The sequence below is a fragment of the Petromyzon marinus genome, unplaced genomic scaffold, assembly GCF_048934315.1.
Source record: "Petromyzon marinus isolate PM22_M1 ecotype Great Lakes invasive population unplaced genomic scaffold, UKy_Petmar_22M1.pri1.0 PM_G_Scaffold_35, whole genome shotgun sequence".
Lineage (NCBI taxonomy): Eukaryota > Metazoa > Chordata > Hyperoartia > Petromyzontiformes > Petromyzontidae > Petromyzon > Petromyzon marinus.
The window spans coordinates 504,365-524,254 of record NW_027422928.1 but is presented as its reverse complement, the minus strand read 5'-3'; the positions used below and the strand labels follow the sequence as shown (position 1 = coordinate 524,254).

The 19,890-nt window shown below is 45.1% G+C and overlaps 1 long non-coding RNA gene across 1 annotated transcript; it reads left to right on the top strand.

The window, feature by feature from the left end:
• Positions 1 to 1,429: 1,429 nt before the first annotated feature.
• LOC142915768 (uncharacterized) lies at positions 1,430 to 5,296 on the top strand. Its single transcript, XR_012936093.1, has 4 exons — positions 1,430 to 1,498; positions 1,792 to 1,857; positions 2,471 to 2,570; positions 2,933 to 5,296. It is a non-coding gene; the product is annotated as an uncharacterized LOC142915768 (long non-coding RNA).
• Positions 5,297 to 19,890: the final 14,594 nt, after the last annotated feature.

Genomic DNA, 19,890 nt, shown 5'->3' with positions numbered 1-19,890 from the left:
AAACGTCGTGAGAATTTTATTATTTTATATATTTTTTATTGTTTCCCTTCAACGTGACTTTACCGAAAGAACCAAGAATATAATTCATTGTTTGTTATGTTCGTGTTACATTTTAAACAGAAAATGTTTACGTTTGCGGGACCTCTTTGGCCCAGAATTAAAATGGTGACAGAGAAAGGGACGTGGCGTGAACACCTACACACAGTCATTGTACACACACACACAGAGTGTACACACACAGAGAAAGGGATGTGGCGTGAACACCTACACACACTCAGTGTACACACACACAGAGTGTACACACACAGAGAAAGGGACGTGGCGTGAACACCTTCTGCCTATAAACAAACAGCAGCAGCAGCAGTGGCTGTGAAGGTGTTGATCTGACTGGTGTCAGAACATCACAACAACAACCACCACCACCAGGGTGATGGGGGGTGGTGGTGAAGGGTGGTGGTTAAGGGTGATGGGGGTTGTGGTGGGGGTTGTGGTGGGGGTGGTGGTGGGGGTTGTGGTGGAGGGTGGTGGGGTGGTGGTGGGGGGTGGTGAAGGGTGGTGGGGGGGGGAGGACTCCCCGGGACTGCCAAGTGTACACACACACACAGTGTATACACACACAATGTACACACACAGTATACACACACACAGTGTACACACACACAGTGTACATACAGACACTATACACACACACAGTGTACACACAGACACTGTACACACACGGTGGACACACACACAGTGTACACGCACACAGTGTATACACAGTGTACACACACACAATATACACACACACAGTGTACACACAGTGTACACACACACACAGTGTATACACACAGTGTATACACACACACAGTGTACACACACACAGTATATACACACAGTGTACACACACACAGTGTATACACACACAGTGTACACACACAGTGTACACACACATAGTGTATACACACATAGTGTATACACAATAATGTCCACGTTGTTGTTGTAGCTGAGCCCACGCACCCAAGGGAGGGAGCAATGGAAAATGAATCTAAATCAACTTAAACTCCAATCCCGCTCTGTGACGTCACCACTCAGCATTACTTCATCGGCGTGAACCGCCAGGGGGAGGTGTACCTCGATAGTGACGTCATGTCACCAAGGTATTCACCCCTCCCCCGTCCACCGCGCTCCTGAGCATGACGTCATCTCCGCGTGGGTTACTGCCGATATCGTTCCAGTGCCAATCCTTATTTGGGCAAAGCTACGCCCAGTAACTGGCGGCTCATTAACATAATGTGTTCGTTAAAGCCGTCGCGAGTTTATTGCGACGGGTTCAGCACTCACGACGTAACGGACGGCCACATTAGCATAATTTATTCATTCTTTAATTTATTTATTTACGGAGCTGCTCATTGTGGGAGGAGCGTGTCTCGTACCCCGAAAGTGACGTCACGTCACCTGCTGCCGCGTGACCGCACGAGGTAACAGGAAGCTATCGCTTCCTGCACTGAAATCCGATGTGAGAAATTCTCATTGCGATTGTGGTTGTTGTGGTGGTGGTTGTTGTTGCTTACCAAGGTAGAGCCTCTCTCTCTCAGGGATGTCAGTTGAGTAGCAGCGAGCACAGGAATCGATGTCCAGGTTGGAACTTTACAACGCGGGGCCTAGCCACGCGGGGCCTTGCCTCTTGCCCTCGCCTGATTGCGTTTACTTTAATTATCTCGCTTAAGTTTAATTTGTCTTCACCCGGCTCGCCACTTTGTAACTTTGTTTTATTGTCAATATTCACGCAGTTTTTATTTTTTTCACCAGGCCAAGCCCGCTTGAGCTGCTATACCGCTCTTGTTATCAGAAGCAACCTGCCCACAACAATACAAGGTGAGGCTTTGTCAACGTGTGTGAATGTTTTGACTTAAAGCTTTGGTGACTGCAGGAATTATTATTCTTGGTTCTTTCGGTAAAGTCACGTAGATAGAAAATTAAATATAACAATAAAATAAATGAATAATTCCAAATAAAGAAAAGCAACTCACGTCGTTTTGATCGCAACACAAGTAGTCTTTATTTAATGTAATTGTATTATCAGTTATTGTTATTTTCTATCTACGTAACTTTACCGAAAGAAACAAGAATACGTGTGTCAATGTCTATCGGTCAAAGACGCTAAACGGAGTGACGCGCAAACTCCAAATATACAGCAGGCGTCAGGGTCGGGATCGAACCCACGACTTCCTGTTTACCCGGTGAGGTAGTTAACATCTCACCAGTTAGTCTCGGCTATGTTCATTGATCCTCGATTAATTACTTGGTGTAGTGAGGAAGCATTAATGCCGAGCAGATGAAGGTGGCCAGAAATGATTCTAGACACGCCACTGCCAGTGTGTGACAGTGTCAAGTTTGTGTTTGAAGTAAAGTCTATTAACTCTATTGAACACGGAAGTTATATCAAAACAATAGTTTATTTTTGTTTTCCTCTGGAACTCTTTGTAAGAATGGAAACAGGATGTGAACACAGAACACACATTCAGCTGAAGTCGGAACTGTTCATCCCCAGCATTCAAGGACATCTGAGCCTGGATTCACACCTCTAAGTTGCGATTGAACATTAATTTATGCATAACACAAATGGTATTGTTTTCAACACCCTTTGCTATGTCAGCTGAATTTAGCTCTTATAAATATTCCTTTTGTAGCCAGACAGCCAAAATTGTGTACTCGGAGTTTTGAGTTAACATTCATTTTGAAGATACGAAGACTTCCAGGCATGTTTATAACCATTTTCCCTCTCATTGTGTGCCATAACAGCCCTGTGATGAATTTGGGAAACTTTTTCACTACATGAATATATAAATAAGTATAGACGTTTAAGTCACATGTGACTGTATATATGCATTTCTCTGTGCCTTGATACTGACGTGAAGATGGTGTGGATATTCTTATTTTTTGTCTGCAGCTGACGCTGGTCTGATGGAGCAAAGGCCCTCAGCACAGCAGCTCGGTACGACAAGTCAACAATGCGACCAGCGTGCATACAGCACGGATCGGACTGGAAATTTGACACAGCACCAGAGAACTCACACAGGAGAGAAACCCTTCAAGTGCACTGTGTGTGACAAGGCATTTTCATGGCCATCAGTTCTTGAGACCCACCAGAGAACACACACAGGAGAGAAACCCTTCAAGTGCACTGTGTGGGAAGGCATTTTCACAGTCACCTACTCTTGTAAAACACCAGAGAACACACACGGGAGAGAAACCCTTCAAGTGCACTGTGTGTGGGGAGGCATTTTCACATTCATATAATCTTAAAGTACACCAGAGAACACACACAGGAGAGAAACCCTTCAAGTGCAGTGTGTGTGGGAAGGCGTTTGCACATTCATCTGCTCTTGTAGTACACCAGAGAACACACACGGGAGAGATACCCTTCAAGTGTACTCTGTGCAGGCAGATGTTTGCAAATTCATCAAATCTTCAAGTACACCAGAGAACACAAGCATCAGAAGATCCACAAGGAGTGGAGTCTGAAATCAGCTTGTGAAAGTCAAAGTGCTGCCATGAGCCCATCCCTCATGAAACAGTAACCGGAAATCCCAGCTTGGACACTTTTAAAGTTATCAAGGTGAAATATGAAGAGGTGAAGGTGAAGAGGGAAGAAGTGATGGTGAAGAGCAAAGAAGTGAAGGTAAAATGTGAAGATGAAGATTCAACTCCAAAATGGGACCTTCACATCGGAAAGCAGGAGGAGAATTCTGACTGAGGCAGAGCGAGGCAACTCCCAGCAGTTTGTGGAAGTGGAGGTGTGGGTGGACTTCCTCCGAGACAATCCAAAGTCAAGTGGAGACCCGGTAGATGTGTAAGCCAGAGACGATGTCGCTCCAATAGATGCACCTTTGTCAGAGGCCTTTAATGACAAGAATGTGAAGTTGAACACTCAGCTCCTAGGTTCAACTTGCAGAGTAAGAGTGGCCAGTCTTTGTGGACCTGTGGGTTGGGTCAATCTCTCACCAGGAGCGAGAACCAATAAGCTCCCAAGCATTCACGATGTTCTAATGATAATTGCTTTTACATGGTGCTTACTTAATCGCCTCGGCAACTCGGAGTTTTGTATCTCGTCTGAAACTCTCGAAGAGCATCCCCAAGTAGCAGCTGTCCCTGTGTGGCACAGGGTGGTGGCCCTGTACCGGCCTGCATGTGGACAAGAGCCTGTCAGTAGGGGGCGATGATTGATGCGTCATCTCAGTTGTGTAGTTTGTAGGCAATCTTTATTCGAAGCTTTCGTGACTGCAGGAATCCACACTCTTGAGTTATTTCGGTAAAGTCACCACGTGGGTAGAAACATAACGGATCACGGCGTTTAGATCACAACACGCATAATCGTCATCAGGTGGGACAACCACAGAAATAGAAACTGCTGAAGTAGTAGGTGCCTACTCCAGCAGTTTCTTCTCATTGCTGCTGTGCTTGTCCCACCTGATGACGATTGCTTGTGTTGCCATCGAAACGCCGTGATTTATTGTTTGTAGCGTAATGTTTAAAATTTGCTACATTTTGACTCAGACGCCAGCATGCAACGGCCTATTCGTTTTGAATGACGCAACAATAGTACTGTGTACATACACTGTTAAGCAGACGGTGCGTATTTGTAAAATAACTTCTTGTTAATACGATGTAACGTGATGCAGTCAATTTCGCTGCAGTAATCCAATGTTAATATGCCCGTCAATGATTTAGAATGAATACCGTGTCTGATTGTGCGTGTACATGTAACATTTTGTATGAGGAACAAACATTGAATAAGTGATGTTAGGACAAAGTGTGTGTGTGTTTTGGAAGTAACCTGTACAGAGAACTCAGGTGAGACCCGTTGTTCTTGTGATACAGGTCAAAGGGTACTTTTGTGTTTCACGAAGCATCTGCCTCGGGAGCAACTCATCGTCTTTGAAATAGGGAGCACGCTCGGATCATTCATCAGTTACAAGGCATACCACTTGAAAGTTACACGTATAGGAGGAGGTACATTCTCTACAACACGAATTGTAGTTTTGTCTTACGTGTTATCGTAGATTTTGTCTAACTGGGACTAGAAATGCTCCTTGCTGATTCACGTCTGGATGTTCGTAACCATCGGTTGAAGCAAACCCCACTGCTGTTGAGACGCTGTGCATCATTTAATGGTCCAACACATTGACGGCCTTCAGGCCAGGAAAGTCACAACATTTGCACACGAAGGACGCATTCACATAAGCACCCCATGCTCCGTTTTGAAGTTTTAAAATGGAACATCTTTGAATTGTGTTGTGTTTTGAATTAGATGATTTTATTTCTTCATTAAAAGCTTGTATCAATTTACATCTGGAAGACTTCATTGAAAAGGACATTTCGTGTGAATTTTCTCTCGTCATTAAGTAGATGGCCTTGCCGGGGGTTCGGTTCAATGCGGACACAAAGTGTACACACAGTGTACACACACAGTATACACACACAGTGTACACACACACAGTGTACACGCACTGTACACACAGTGTACACACACAGTATACACACAGTATACACACAGTGTACACATAGTGTACACACACAGTGTACACAAACAGTGTACACACACAGTGTACACACAGTGTACACACACAGTGTACACACAGTGTACACACACAGTGTACACAAACAGTGTACACACACAGTGTACACACAGTGTGTGTACACACTGTATACACATAATGTATACACAGTGTACACACACAGCGTATACACAGTGTACACAAACAGTGTACACACAGTGTACACACACACAGTGTACACACAGTGTACACACAGTGCACACACTGTACACACAGTGAAACAGTGATACAGTGTACAGACAGTGTACACACACACAGTGTACACACACACACAGTGTACACACACGCACAGTGACACAGTGACACAACAACAATCGCCATTCGCCACTAAGTGGCGGTGACGTCACCACGAAGCTTGTGCCAGGCAGTGACACACACAGTGACAGTGACACACACAGTGACAGTGACACACAGTGACACACAGTGTATACACATAGTGTACATACACACAGTGTACACACACAGTTTATACACATAGTGTACACACACACAGTGTACACACACACAGTGTACACACACACACAGTGTATACACAATAATGTCCACGTTGTAGCTGAGCTCACACACCCAAGGGAGGGAGCAATGGAAAATGAATCTAAATAAACTTAAACTTCAACTCTGTGACGTCACCACTCTGCATTACCTCATTGGCGTGAAACGCCAGGGTAAGGTGTACCTCGCTAGTGACGTCATGTCACCAAGGTATTCATCCCTCCCCCGTCCACCGCGCTCTTGAGCGTGACGTCACCTCCGCTCGGGTCACTGCCGATATCGTTCCAGTGGCAATCCTTATTTGGGCAAAGCTACGCCCAGTGACTGGTGGCTCATTAACATAATATATTCGTTAAAGCCGTCGCGAGTTTATTGCGACGGGTTCAGCGCCCACGCCCCCATCGCTCGACATATGGGCCGGCCTCATTAACATAATTTATTCAATTTTGATTTAAAGCTTTCGTGACTGCAGTAATTCATATTCTTAGTTTTTTCGGTAAAGTCACGTTGAAGAGAAACAACAAAATAATAAAATATATAAAACAATAAAAAATTCTCACGATGTTTCGACCATAACTCAAACGGTCGTCTTCAGGTGTGTTGGTTCGCATAAATTTATTTTTAAATAAAATCCGTGATCTGGTTCCGTCTGTAAAAGACGTGATTCCGGACATACAATACCCTGGTGTCTACAAACTAAGTTGCCTCTGTGGTAGTAGTTACATTGGAGAAACCAAACGCCATGTCTCGGACCGCATTCGTGAACACAAAGCAGACCTTAAACACGGTAGGACCAACACCTCGGCCGTGGCAGATCATTGTTCTAATTCAGTAGGCTCACATGCCATTGACTTTTCCAAGACAGAGGTTCTTTGTAAGCCATCTGGCTTCCATGAGAGATTCGTTCATGAGGCTATCCACATATACAAGCACAGAGACAATTTCAAGATGGATTCTATCTTAGCAATCATTGGAAAGATTTGATAAACCATTTCAGGTCTTAATTGATTGTTCACGCTTACAGTGGCTTTCAGACAGCATACATTATAAAAAATTTCGTCTCCCCCCTCCTCTTTTCAGAATATAGATGGACTAGTCCTGGGTAAACTGCCAAATCGTTGCGCGTGGCGCTAACGTTTTTTTTATAAATAAATAAATGCGCCGTTTAAAAATAAATTTATGCGAACCAACACACCTGAAGACGACCGTTTGAGTTATGGTCGAAACGTCGTGATAATTTTTTATTGTTTTATATATATTTTATTATTTTGTTGTTTCTCTTCAACGTGACTTTACCGAAAAAACTAAGATTATAATTTATTCAGTTACAGAGCCGCTCGTGAGAGGGAAGTGACGTCATGCTACTTCCTGCAGTCGCGAGGCAACAGGAAGCTGCCGTGCGCGCGCTTGCACTGAAATCCGAGGTGAGAAATTCTCATCGTTGTGGTGGTGGTGGTTGTGGTTGTGGTGGTTGTTGTTGTTGTTTACCAAGGTAGAGCCTCGCTCTCTCTCGTAGGGATGTCAGTTGAGTAGCAGCGAGCATGGGAATCGATGTCCAGGTTTGAACTTTACAACGCGGGGCCTAGCCACGCGGGGCCTTGCCTCCTGCCCTCGCCTGATTGCGTTCACTTTAATTATCTCGCTTAATCTTCTTTGGTTCTTTCGGTAAAGTCACGTAGAATGATAATAAAATAATAAAATTGATAAAATAAAATAACAATAATATTCTCACGACGTTTCGGCCACAACACAAGCGGCCTTCATCAGGTGAAGGGGGGCGAGACTGTCTGGTAGGACAGCGCTGTCCTACCAGACAGTCTCGCCCCCCTTCAGGACAGCGCTGTCCTACCAGACAGTCTCGCCCCCCTTCACCTGATGAAGGCTGCTTGTGTTGTGGCCGAAACGTCGTGAGAATATTATTGTGTTATTTTATTTTATCAATTTTATTATTTTATTATCATTCTACGTGATTTTACCGAAAGAACCAAAGAAGATGAATCATTGTAGTCACGAAAGCTTTATCTCGCTTAAGTTTAATTTGTCTTCACCTGGCTCGCCACTTTGTAACTTTGTTTTATTGTAAATATTCACGCAGTTTTTATTTTCTTTTGTTACCAGGCCAAGCCCGCTTGAGCTGCTATACCGCTCTTGTTATCAGAAGCGACCTGCCCACAACAACAGAAGGTGAGGCTTTGTCAACGTGTGTGAATGTTTTGACTTTAAACTTTGGTGACTGCAGGAATTAATATTCTTGGTTCTTTCGGTAAAGTCACGTAGATAGAAAATAAAAGAAAAATAAAAAAAAAATTCTTTTTTAACTGAAGCAAAAAACCCCACAACGTTTCTATGGCAACATTAATGTTGAAGATGCGAGGGCTTACAGGAATATTTATTACATTTGCCCTCTCATTGCGTGCCATGACAGTGCTGTTTGCACAGTCACACATAGTCACTGTAAGATGTTTCTCTTGGTCGTGTTTTTGTTTTGTCGCTTGTTGTGGTTGCACTCGATTCAAGAGCCGAATGGCTCACGGGACTATAACCAAAATAAATCAAACTGAAAATCAAAAACTGAAACTGCGTGATGAATTTGGGAAAGTTTTTCACTACATCTCCAAATATATATAAAAGGCAAAGTTGTGATTGTGTGTGTTGTCTGTTCAAAATGTTTAGCGTACTTCCCGACATGCAACAAACTGGAAATTTGCCATGTGGGTACTTTCCAGACTGTACACCATGCAAACATTATACAAATACACTTTTGTGTTTTTTTGGGGGGGGGAGGGGAGCTCAATAATGTATAGATTTTTTGGACGGCAAGTGAGCTGTGACGCCAAATCTGTCACGTGACCCTCGCATGTGGAAGAGTAACGCATTGTAGTGTAGCGGTTAGCGTTGTCTGTGTCTGTGTGTCTGTGTGTGTATCTGTGTGTGTCTGTGTGTGTGTCTGTGTGTGTGTATCTGTGTGTGTCTGTGTGTGTGTGTCTGTGTGTGGAAGCGTAACTCATTGTAGTGTAGCGGTTAGCGATACGCCGCGCTACGAACCCGGTGACCCTAGTTCGATTCCCGCTCACGGCCACCACCGGTGACGATTATTTGAACCGCTTCTGGGCCTCTCCTAGGTCGACTCAGCCTCAAACGAGTAACTGTTGTGGTGTGGACATCGCCACTGGGGAGACAAAGGCGGCCGGACGTGGTGGATCCAAGTCCCGGGCGAAGCCGGGTAGTACAGCTAGTCATGAATACATAAATGAATATAGACGTGTAAGTCACGTGTGACTGTTTATATTCATTCCTCCATGGCTCGTTACTGACGTGTAGATGGTGTGGATATTCTTATTTTCTGTCTGCAGCTGACGCTGGTCTGATGGAGCAAATGCACTCAGCACAGCAGCTCGGTACGACAAGTCAACAATGCGACCAGCGTGCATACGGCACGGATCGGACTGGAAATTTGACACAGCACCAGAGCACTCGCACAGGAGAGAAACCCTTCAAGTGCACTGTGTGTGACAAGGCATTTTCAGATTCATTGACTCTTAAAAAACACCAGAGAACACACACGGGAGAGAAACCCTTCAAGTGCAGTGTGTGTGTGAAGACATTTTCAGATTCATTTGCTCTTAAAACACACCAGAGAACACACACGGGAGAGAAACCCTTCAAGTGCAGTGTGTGTGGGAAGGCATTTCCAGATTCATCTAATATAAAAAAACACCAGAGAACACACACGGGAGAGAAACCCTTCAGGTGCAGTGTGTGTGGGAAGACATTTTCAGATTCATCTACTCTTAAAACACACCAGAGAACACACACAGGAGAGAAACCCTTCAAGTGCAGTGTGTGTGGAAAGGCATTTTCAGATTCATCTCATCTTAAAAGACACCAGAGAACACACACAGGAGAGAAACCCTTCAAATGCAGTGTGTGTGGGAAGACATTTTCAGATTCATCTACTCTTAAAACACACCAGAGAACACACACAGGAGAGAAACCCTTCAAGTGCAGTGTGTGTGGGAAGGCATTTTCAGATTCATCTACTCTTAAAAAACACCAGAGAACACACACGGGAGAGAAACCCTTCAGGTGCAGTGTGTGTGGGAAGGCATTTCCAGATTCATATAATATAAAAAAACACCAGAGAACACACACGGGAGAGAAACCCTTCAAATGCACTGTGTGTGGGAAGACATTTTCAGATTCATCTACTCTTAAATCACACCAGAGAACACACACGGGAGAGAAACCCTTCAGGTGCAGTGTGTGTGGGAAGACATTTTCAGATTCATCTACTCTTAAAAAACACCAGAGAACACACACAGGAGAGAAACCCTTCAAGTGCAGTGTGTGTGGGAAGACATTTTCAGATTCATCTACTCTTAAAAAACACCAGAGAACACACACGGGAGAGAAACCCTTCAGGTGCAGTGTGTGTGGGAAGGCATTTTCACAGTCATCTGCTCTTAAAACACACCAGAGAACACACACGGGAGAGAAACCCTTCAAGTGCAGTGTGTGTGGGAAGACATTTTCAGATTCATCTGCTCTTAAAACACACCAGAGTACACACACGGGAGAGAAACCCTTCAAGTGCAGTGTGTGCGGGAAGGCATTTGCACATTCATCAAATCTTCAAGTACACCAGAGAACACAGAAGCATCAGAAGATCCACAAGGAGCGGAGTCTGAAATCAGCTTGTGAAAGTCAAAGTGCCGCAATGAGCCCATCCCTCATGAAACACGAACCGGAAGAAAATCCCAGCTTGGACACTTTTAAAGGTATCGAGGTGAAATTTGAAGAAGTGATGGTGAAGAGGGAAGATGTGAAGATGAAGAGGGAAGAAGTGACGGTGAAGAGTGAAGAAGTGAAGGTGAAATATGAAGAGGTGATGGTGATATGTGAAGAAGTGAAGGTGAAATGTGAAGAAGTGAAGGTGAAATGTGAAGAAGTGATGGTGAAGAGGGAAGAAGTGAAGGTGAAATGTGAAGATGAATATTCAACTCCAAAATGGGACCTTCACATCGATGGAGGCAACGTGAAGCAGGAGGAGAATTCTGACTGTGAGGCAGAGCGAGGCAACTCCCAGCAGTTTGTGGAAGTGGAGGTGTGGGTGGACTTCCTAGACAATACAAAGTCAAGTGGAGACCCGGTAGATGTGTAAGCTTGAGATGATGTCGCTACAATGGATGCACCTTTGTCACAGGCCTTTAATGACAAGAACGTGAAGTTGGACACTCAGTTGCTAGGTTCAACCTGCAGAGTAAGGGCGGCCAGTCTTTGTGGACCTGTGGGTTGGGTAGATCTTTAACCAGGAGCGAGAGACAATAAGCCCCCAAGCATTCACTATGTTATAATAATTGCATTTACACGGTACTTGCTTAACCCCCTCAGCAACTCGGAGTTTAGTGTCTCGTCTGAAACACTCGGAAGAGCAACCCCAAGTAGCAGCTGCCCCTGTGTGGCACAGGGTGGTGGCCCTGCACCAGCCTGCATGTGGACAAGAGCCTGTCAGTAGGGGGCGATGATGCGTTATCTCAGTTGTGTAGTTTGTAGGTAATGTTTAGAATTTGCTACATTTTCACTCAGACGCCAGCATGCAATGGCCTACTCGTTTTGAATGACACAATAATGGTTTACATACACTGAAGCAGACTGTGCAACTTTTTTTAAAAAGCTTCTTGTTAATACGATGTATCGTGATGCAGTATATTTAACTGCAGTAATCAAATTTTGTTAATATGCCTGTCAATAATTTAGAATGAATACTTATTTGATTTTGTGCATACTTGTAACATTTGATCTGTAAGGGTCAAACATTGAATAAGTGATGTTAGGACAAAGTGTGTGTGTGTGTTTGAAAGTAACCTGTACAGAGAACTCAGGTGAGACCCGTTGTTCTTGTGATACAGGTCGAACGGTGTTTTTGTGTTCCACGAAGCATCTGGAGCAACGCATTGTCTTTGAAATAGGGAGCACGCTCGGATCATTAATCAGTTACAAGGCATACCACTTGAAAGTTACACGTATAGGAGGAGGTACATTCTCTACAACACGAATTATAGTATTGTCTTACGTGTTGAGGCCACGTGATATGTCGAAGGCTCTCTGCCAGCTGACAGGACAGACCCAAGTTGCCATGTGCTCAATAAGATGACTGACAGGCACCACTGCACCGACTTGGTGTGGTAGACGCTCCGCTCGTAGTCGTGAGCGTCGCTCATCCGCCCTCCGTTACTGGAGGGCGACTGCCTCCAACTGCCCAGCAGCGTGCTTCACGAGCCTCCTCCACAGAGGCCGATCTTGACACCGCTGGTACCGGTCATCGGCAAGTCCACTCAGCTCCACATCTTTATGTACAGCATCAGTCCATACATCTTTAAGAGGGTTATCGAAATGCCATGCAACAGACAGATGGGCAGATATGAACGAACAGAGCTAATGCATGAACATCTCAACCTTGGTTGGAAAGCGTTAAAAAGGAATGTCTTATTTGACCTGAACTGCATATTGTTTGATTTGAGTTAAGGACAATAAAAAAACTAATACAGAGATCGTGCACTCACATCAGTCTGGGTTAGCGCGTGAGAGGACCTCCTGTAATACTATGATCTTACCAGATACGGAGACAAATTGGCATTAATGCAGATTTGAGGCTATGCGGATGGTTTTGAACCCAATGCACCCTTCAATGGTAATGCACATAATAGAGACATGCTTTGTTCACTTTTCTAAACCCATGCTTTTAAAATAATCTCAAGCAATTTTCTCTGCCAGTCATGTTGCCTGATCTTTTTGCACTCACACAAAGACAAAGATCCCCCATATAGCCTTAACAGACTGTAGGAGCAAGTGCTGTTAGCGAGCACCTATGAAGGCCAGAACGGTACACGAGGTGGTGGGTGGCCAGCACCACGCCCGACCGCCTTTGTCTCCCTAGTGGCAATGTTTACACACTGTACCAGGTACTCACACACACACACATAAAGAGCCCCCGTACAGCCTTCAACAGACTGCTGGGGCAAGTGCTGTTGGTGAGCTCCTATAAACGCCGGCACGCACGGCACTCGAGGGGGAGGGTGGCCAACACCGCACCGGGCCGCCTTTGTCTCCCCTGATATTTGCACACCACACTAGGAAGTCATTCAAGACTACATCGATGTAGGGAAAACCCAGGACTGGTTTAAATATCTGCCACTGTTGTGTCTCATGAGCAGGAATCCAATTTGGGTCACCGAGTTTCGGAGTGCAGTGCGATAGCCACTAAATTACCGCTCCCCACTCGTACACAACGACAAGAACAAAGATCCCCGGTAGAGCATTAGCAGACTCTAGGGGCAAGTGCTGTTAGCGAGCACCTATGAAGGATGGCACGGCACACGTGGGGGGTGGGTAGCCAGCACCGCGCCCGGCCGCCTTTGTTTCCCGAGTGGCGATGCTCACATCACACGAAGTACTCATTTTTAGGCTGAGACGACCTAAGGAAGGCCCAGGACCGGTTCAGATAATCGTCACTGGCGATGTTGGCCGTGAGCGGGAAACGAACCCGGGTCTCCGGGTTCGTAGCGCAGCGTAGCGCTAACCGCTGCCCTACCGCTCGTACAAAGATACGTTTAAACACGCGCACGCAAATACACATTCTGTTTGACTAACACTTCTTTCAAACCTTACGTAGCCAAACATTTCCATTGTACAGTTTCTGGATAATGTCTGGAATTAACCACAGTTTTGACTGTGACACCAGCATGCAATGACCTGTGCGTTGTGAGTGACACAATACTCTGTTTTACATCCGCCGTGAAGCAGAACAGCGCATGTTGTGGTGAATGTTACTGGGGTAGCCAGGTGTGCCTCTCGGATTTGAACTTTGAACCTCTGCAACAAATAGAGAATGCGCTACCATATTCCTGGTTCTTTCGGTAAAGTCACGTAGATAGAAAACAAAAAATAAACAATAAAAGATTAAAAAGATGCAAATAAATAAAAAATAATACATTTTTTAAAATAAATTGATGAGAAGATGCCATGGGTCGACTGACTGAGATGACTGGCCAATGCTCCGCCTTTGCCCTCCACTACACACACACAGTGTGTACGTACACACACACACTGTGTGTGTGTACGTACACACACACATAGTGTGTGTGTACGTATACATAATAATGTCCACGTTGCTGAGTTCACACACCCAAGGGAGGGGGCAATGGAAAATTAATCTAAATCAACTTAAACTCCATCCCCGCTCTGTGACGTCACCACTCAGCATGACCTCATCGCCATGAAGTGTTAGCGGGAGGTGTACCTCGCTAGTGACGTCATGTCACCAAGGTATTCACGCTACCCCCAACCCCGTCCACAGCGCTCTTGAGCGTGACGTCACCTCCGCTTGGTCACTGCCGATATCAATCCAGTGGCAATCCTTATTTGGCCAAAGGTACGCCCAGTGACTGGCGGTCATTAACATAATGTATTTGTTGAAACCGTCGAGTGTTCATTGCGACGGGTTCAGCAGCCACGCCCCATCCCATGGACATATGGCCTGGACTCATTAACATAATTTATTCTGTTACAGAGCCGCTCCTTATGGGAGGGGCGTGTCTCTTACCCCGGAAGTGACGTCATGTTAGCTGATTTACGCGCGTGACGTCGCGAGGTAACAGGAGGCTGCCGATCCACGCTTGCACTGAAATCCGAGGTGAGAAATTCTCATGGTGGTGGTGGTTGTTGTGGTGGTGGTGGTTGTTGTTTACCAAGGTAGAGCCTCTCTCTCTCGTAGGGATGTCAGTTGAGTAGCAGCGAGCATGGGAATCGATGTCCAGGTTGGAACTTTACAACGCGGGGCCTAGCCACGCGGGGCCTTGCCTCCTGCCCTCGCCTGATTGCATTCGCTTTAATTATCTCGCTTAAGTTTAATTTGTCTTCACCCGGCTCGCCACTTTGTAACTTTGTTTTATTGTAAATATTCACGCAGTTTTTATTTTCTTTTGTTAGCAGGCCAAGCCCGCTTGAGCTGCTATACCGCTCTTGTTATCAGAAGCGACCTGCCCACAACAACAGAAGGTGAGGCTTTGTCAACGTGTGTGAATGTTTTGACTTAAAACTTTGGTGACTGCAGGAATTAATATTCTTGGTTCTTTTGGTAAAGTCACGTAGATAGAAAATTAAATGAAAATAACAATAAAATAAATGAATAATTCCAAATAAAGCAAAAAAACGTCGTTTTGATCGCAACACAAGTGGTCTTTATTTAATGTAATTGTATTATCAGTTATTGTTATTTTCTATCTACGTAACTTTACCGAAAGAAACAAGAATACGTGTGTCAATGTCTATCGGTCAAAGACGCTCAGCGTAGAGACGCGCAAACTCCAAATATACAGCAGGCGTCAGGGTCGGGATCGAACCCACGACTTCCTGTATACCAGGTGAGGTAGTTAACATCTCACCACGGAGAGAGACACGCAAACTCCAGTTAGCCTCGGCTATGTTCGTTGATCCTCAATTAATTACTTGGTGGAGTGAGGAAGCATTCATGCTGAGCAGATGAAGGTGGCCAGGCATGGTTCTGGACATGCCACCGCCTCTTGACCTGTGCCAGTGTGTGACAGTGTCAAGTTTGTGTTTGCAGTAAAGTCTATGCTAAATTAGCCTGTTATGTAAACCCCTTTGTCAAGGTGCCTCACTTCTCTCAACCAGCTTAAAAGACTCTGCGAATCTTAGCGTTCATTGTAGCTGTGTCATCCCGACAGGTCTGTTCCTTTCACCTGAAGAAGGCCACTTGTGTTGTGGCCGAAACGTCGTGAGAATTTTATTGTTTTACTTTATTATTTTCTCATTCTACGTGACTTTACCAAAAGAACCAAAGAAGATCTATTAACTCTGTTGAACACGGAAGTTATATCAAAACAATAGTTTATTTTTGTTTTCCTCTGGCACTCTTTGTAAGAATGGAAACAGGAGGTGAACACAGCACACACATTCAGCTGAAGTCGGAACTGTTCATCCCAGCATTTAAGGACATCTGAGCCTGGATTCACACCTCTAAGTTGCGATTGAACATTAATTTATGAATTTCTGCATAACACAAATAGTATTGTTTTCAACACCCTTTGCTAGGTCAGCTGAATTTAGCTTTCATAAATATTCCTTTTGTAGCCAGTCAGCCGAAATTGTGTGCTCGGAGTTTTGGGTGAACATTCATTTTGAAGATACGAGGGCTTCCAGGCATGTTTATAACCATTTGCCCTCTCATTGTGTGCCATAACAGCCTGTGTGATGAATTTGGGAAACGTTTTTACTACATCATGAATATATGAATAAGTATAGACGTGTAAGTCACATGTGACACTATATATGCATTCCTCTGTGCCTCGATACTGTCGTGTAGATGGTGTGGATTTTTTTTCTGTCAGCAGCTGACGCTTCCTCTGACGCTTCCTCTGCAGAATTGGTCTGATGGAGCAAATGCACTCAGCGCAGCTCGGTAGGACAAGGCAACAATGCGACCGGTGTGCATACATCACGGATTGGACTGGAGATTTCACACGGCACAAGAGAACTCACACGGGAGAGAAACCCTTCAAGTGCACTGTGTGTGGGAAGGCGTTTTTACGGTCATCTGTTGTTAAAAAACACCAGAGAACACACACAGGAGAGAAACCCTTCAAGTGCACAATGTGCGGGAAGGCGTTTGCACAGTCATCACATCTTCAACTACACCAGAGAACACACACGGGAGAGAAACCCTTCAAGTGCAGTGTGTGTGTGAAGGCATTTGCACATTCATCAAATCTGCAAAGACACCAGAGTACACACACGGGAGAGAAACCCTTCAAGTGCACTGTGTGTGGGAAGGCGTTTTTACGGTCATCTGTTGTTAAAAAACACCAGAGAACACACACAGGAGAGAAACCCTTCAAGTGCATTTTGTGCGGGATGATGTTTGCACAGTCATCACATCTTCAAGTACACCAGAGGACACACACAGGAGAGAAACCCTTCAGGTGCACTCTGCAAGAAGGTGTTTGCACATTCATAAAATCTTCAAGTACACCAGAGAACACAGAAGTATCAGAAGATCCGCAAGGAGTGGAGTCTGAAATCGGCTTGTGAAAGTCAAAGTGCCGCAATGAGCCCATCCCTCATGAAACACAAACCGGAAGAAAATCCCAGCGTGGACACTTTTAAAGGTATCGAGGTGAAATATGAAGAGGTGATGGTGAAGAGGGAAGAAGTGATGGTGAAAAGCGAAGAAGTGAAGGTGAAATGTGAAGATGAAGATTCAACTCCAAAATGGGACCTTCACATCGATGGAGGCAACGTGAAGCAGGAAGGAGAATTCTGACTGTGAGGCAGAGTGAGGCAACTCCCAGCAGTTTGTGGAAGTGGAGGTGTGGGTGGACTTCCTCCGAGACAATCCAAAGTCAAGTGGAGACCCGGTAGATGTGTAAGCCAGAGACGATGTCGCTCCAATAGATGCACCTTTGTCAGAGGCCTTTAATGACAAGAATGTGAAGTTGAACACTCAGCTCCTAGGTTCAACTTGCAGAGTAAGAGTGGCCAGTCTTTGTGGACCTGTGGGTTGGGTCAATCTCTCACCAGGAGCGAGAACCAATAAGCTCCCAAGCATTCACGATGTTCTAATGATAATTGCTTTTACATGGTGCTTACTTAATCGCCTCGGCAACTCGGAGTTTTGTATCTCGTCTGAAACTCTCGAAGAGCATCCCCAAGTAGCAGCTGTCCCTGTGTGGCACAGGGTGGTGGCCCTGTACCGGCCTGCATGTGGACAAGAGCCTGTCAGTAGGGGGGGATGATTGATGCGTCATCTCAGTTGTGTAGTTTGTAGGCAATCTTGATTCGAAGCTTTCGTGACTGCAGGAATCCACACTCTTGAGTTCTTTCGGTAAAGTCACCACGTGGGTAGAAACATAACATCACGGCGTTTAGATCACAACACAAGCAATCGTCATCAGGTGGGACAACCACAGCAAGAGAAACTGCTGAAGTAGTAGGCGCCTACTCCAGCAGTTTCCTCTTATTGCTGCTGTGCTTGTCCCACCTGATGACGATTGCTTGTGTTGCCATCGAAACGCCGTGATCTATTATTTGTAGCGTAATGTTTAGAATTTGCTACATTTTGACCCAGACGCCAGCATGCAACGGCCTACTCGTTTTGAATGATGCAACAATAGTACGTTGTACATACACTGTTAAGCAGACGGTGCGTATTTTTAAAATAGCTTCTTGTTAATACGATGTAACGTGATGCAGTCAATTTTGCTGCAGTAATTCAATGTTAATATTCCCGTCAATGATTTAGAATGAATACTTGTCTGATTGTGCGCGTACATGTAACATTTTGTCTGTGAGGGTCAAACATTGAATAAGTGATGTTAGGACAAAGTGTGTGTGTGTGTGTGTTTGGAAGTAACCTGTACAGAGAACTCGGGTGAGACCCGTTGTTCTTGTGATACAGGTCAAAGGGTACTTTTGTGTTTCACGAAGCGTCTGCCTCTGGAGCAACTCATTGTCTTTGAAATAGGTAGCACGCTCGGATCATTAATCAGTTACAAGGCATACCACTTAAAAGTTACACGTATAGGAGGAGGTACATTCTCTACAACACGAATTGTAGTTTTGTCTTACGTGTTGACGTTGATTTTGCCTAACTGGGACTAGAAATGCACCTTGCTGATTCACGTCTGGATGTTCGTACCTATCGGTTGAAGCAAACCCCACTGCTGTTGTTGAGACGCTGTGCACCAATAAGGGTCCAACACATTGACGGCCTTCAGGCCAGGAAAGTCACAACATTTGCACACGAAGGACGCATTCACGCAAGTACCCCATGCTCCGTTTTGAAGTTTTAAAATGAAACATCTTTGAATTGTGTTGTGTTTTGAATTAGATTATTTTATTTCCTCATTAAAAGCTTGTATCAATTTACATCTGGAAGACTTCATTGAAAAGGACATTGCGTGTTAATTTTCTCTCGTCATTAAGTAGATGGCCTTGCCGGGGGTTCACACACACAGTGACACAGTGACACAACAACAACCGCCATTTGCTACTAAGTGGCGGTGACGTCACCACGACGCTTGTGCCAAGCACAGTGACACACACAGTGACACAGTGACACACACAGTGACACACAGTGACACACAGTGTATACACATAGTGTACACACAGTGTACACACACAGTGTACACACAGTGACACAGTGACATACACACAGTGACATAACAACCGCCATTCACCACTAAGTGGCGGTGACGTCACCACGCTTGTGCCAGGCACAGTGACACACACACAGTGACACAGTGACACACAGCGACACACAGTGACACAGTGACACACACAGTGTACACACACACAGTGTACACACAGTGTAAACACACGCAGTGTATACACAGTGACACACAGTGTACACACACAGTGTACACACAATGTATATACGTACACAGTGTACATACACACACTGTACACACACAGTGTACACACACAGTGACACACAGTGACACACACAGTGACACAGTGTACACACACATAGTGTACACACACAGTGTACACACACACACAGTGTACACACAGTGTATACACAATAATGTCCACGTTGCTGAACCCACGCACCCAAGGGAGGGAGCAATGGAAAATGAATCGAAATCAACTTAAACTCCAACTCTGTGACGTCACCACTCTGCATTACCTCATCGGTGTGAAACGCCAGGGGGAGGTGTACCTCGCTAGTGACGTCATGTCACCAAGGTGTTCACCCCAACCCCGTCCACAGCGCTCTTGA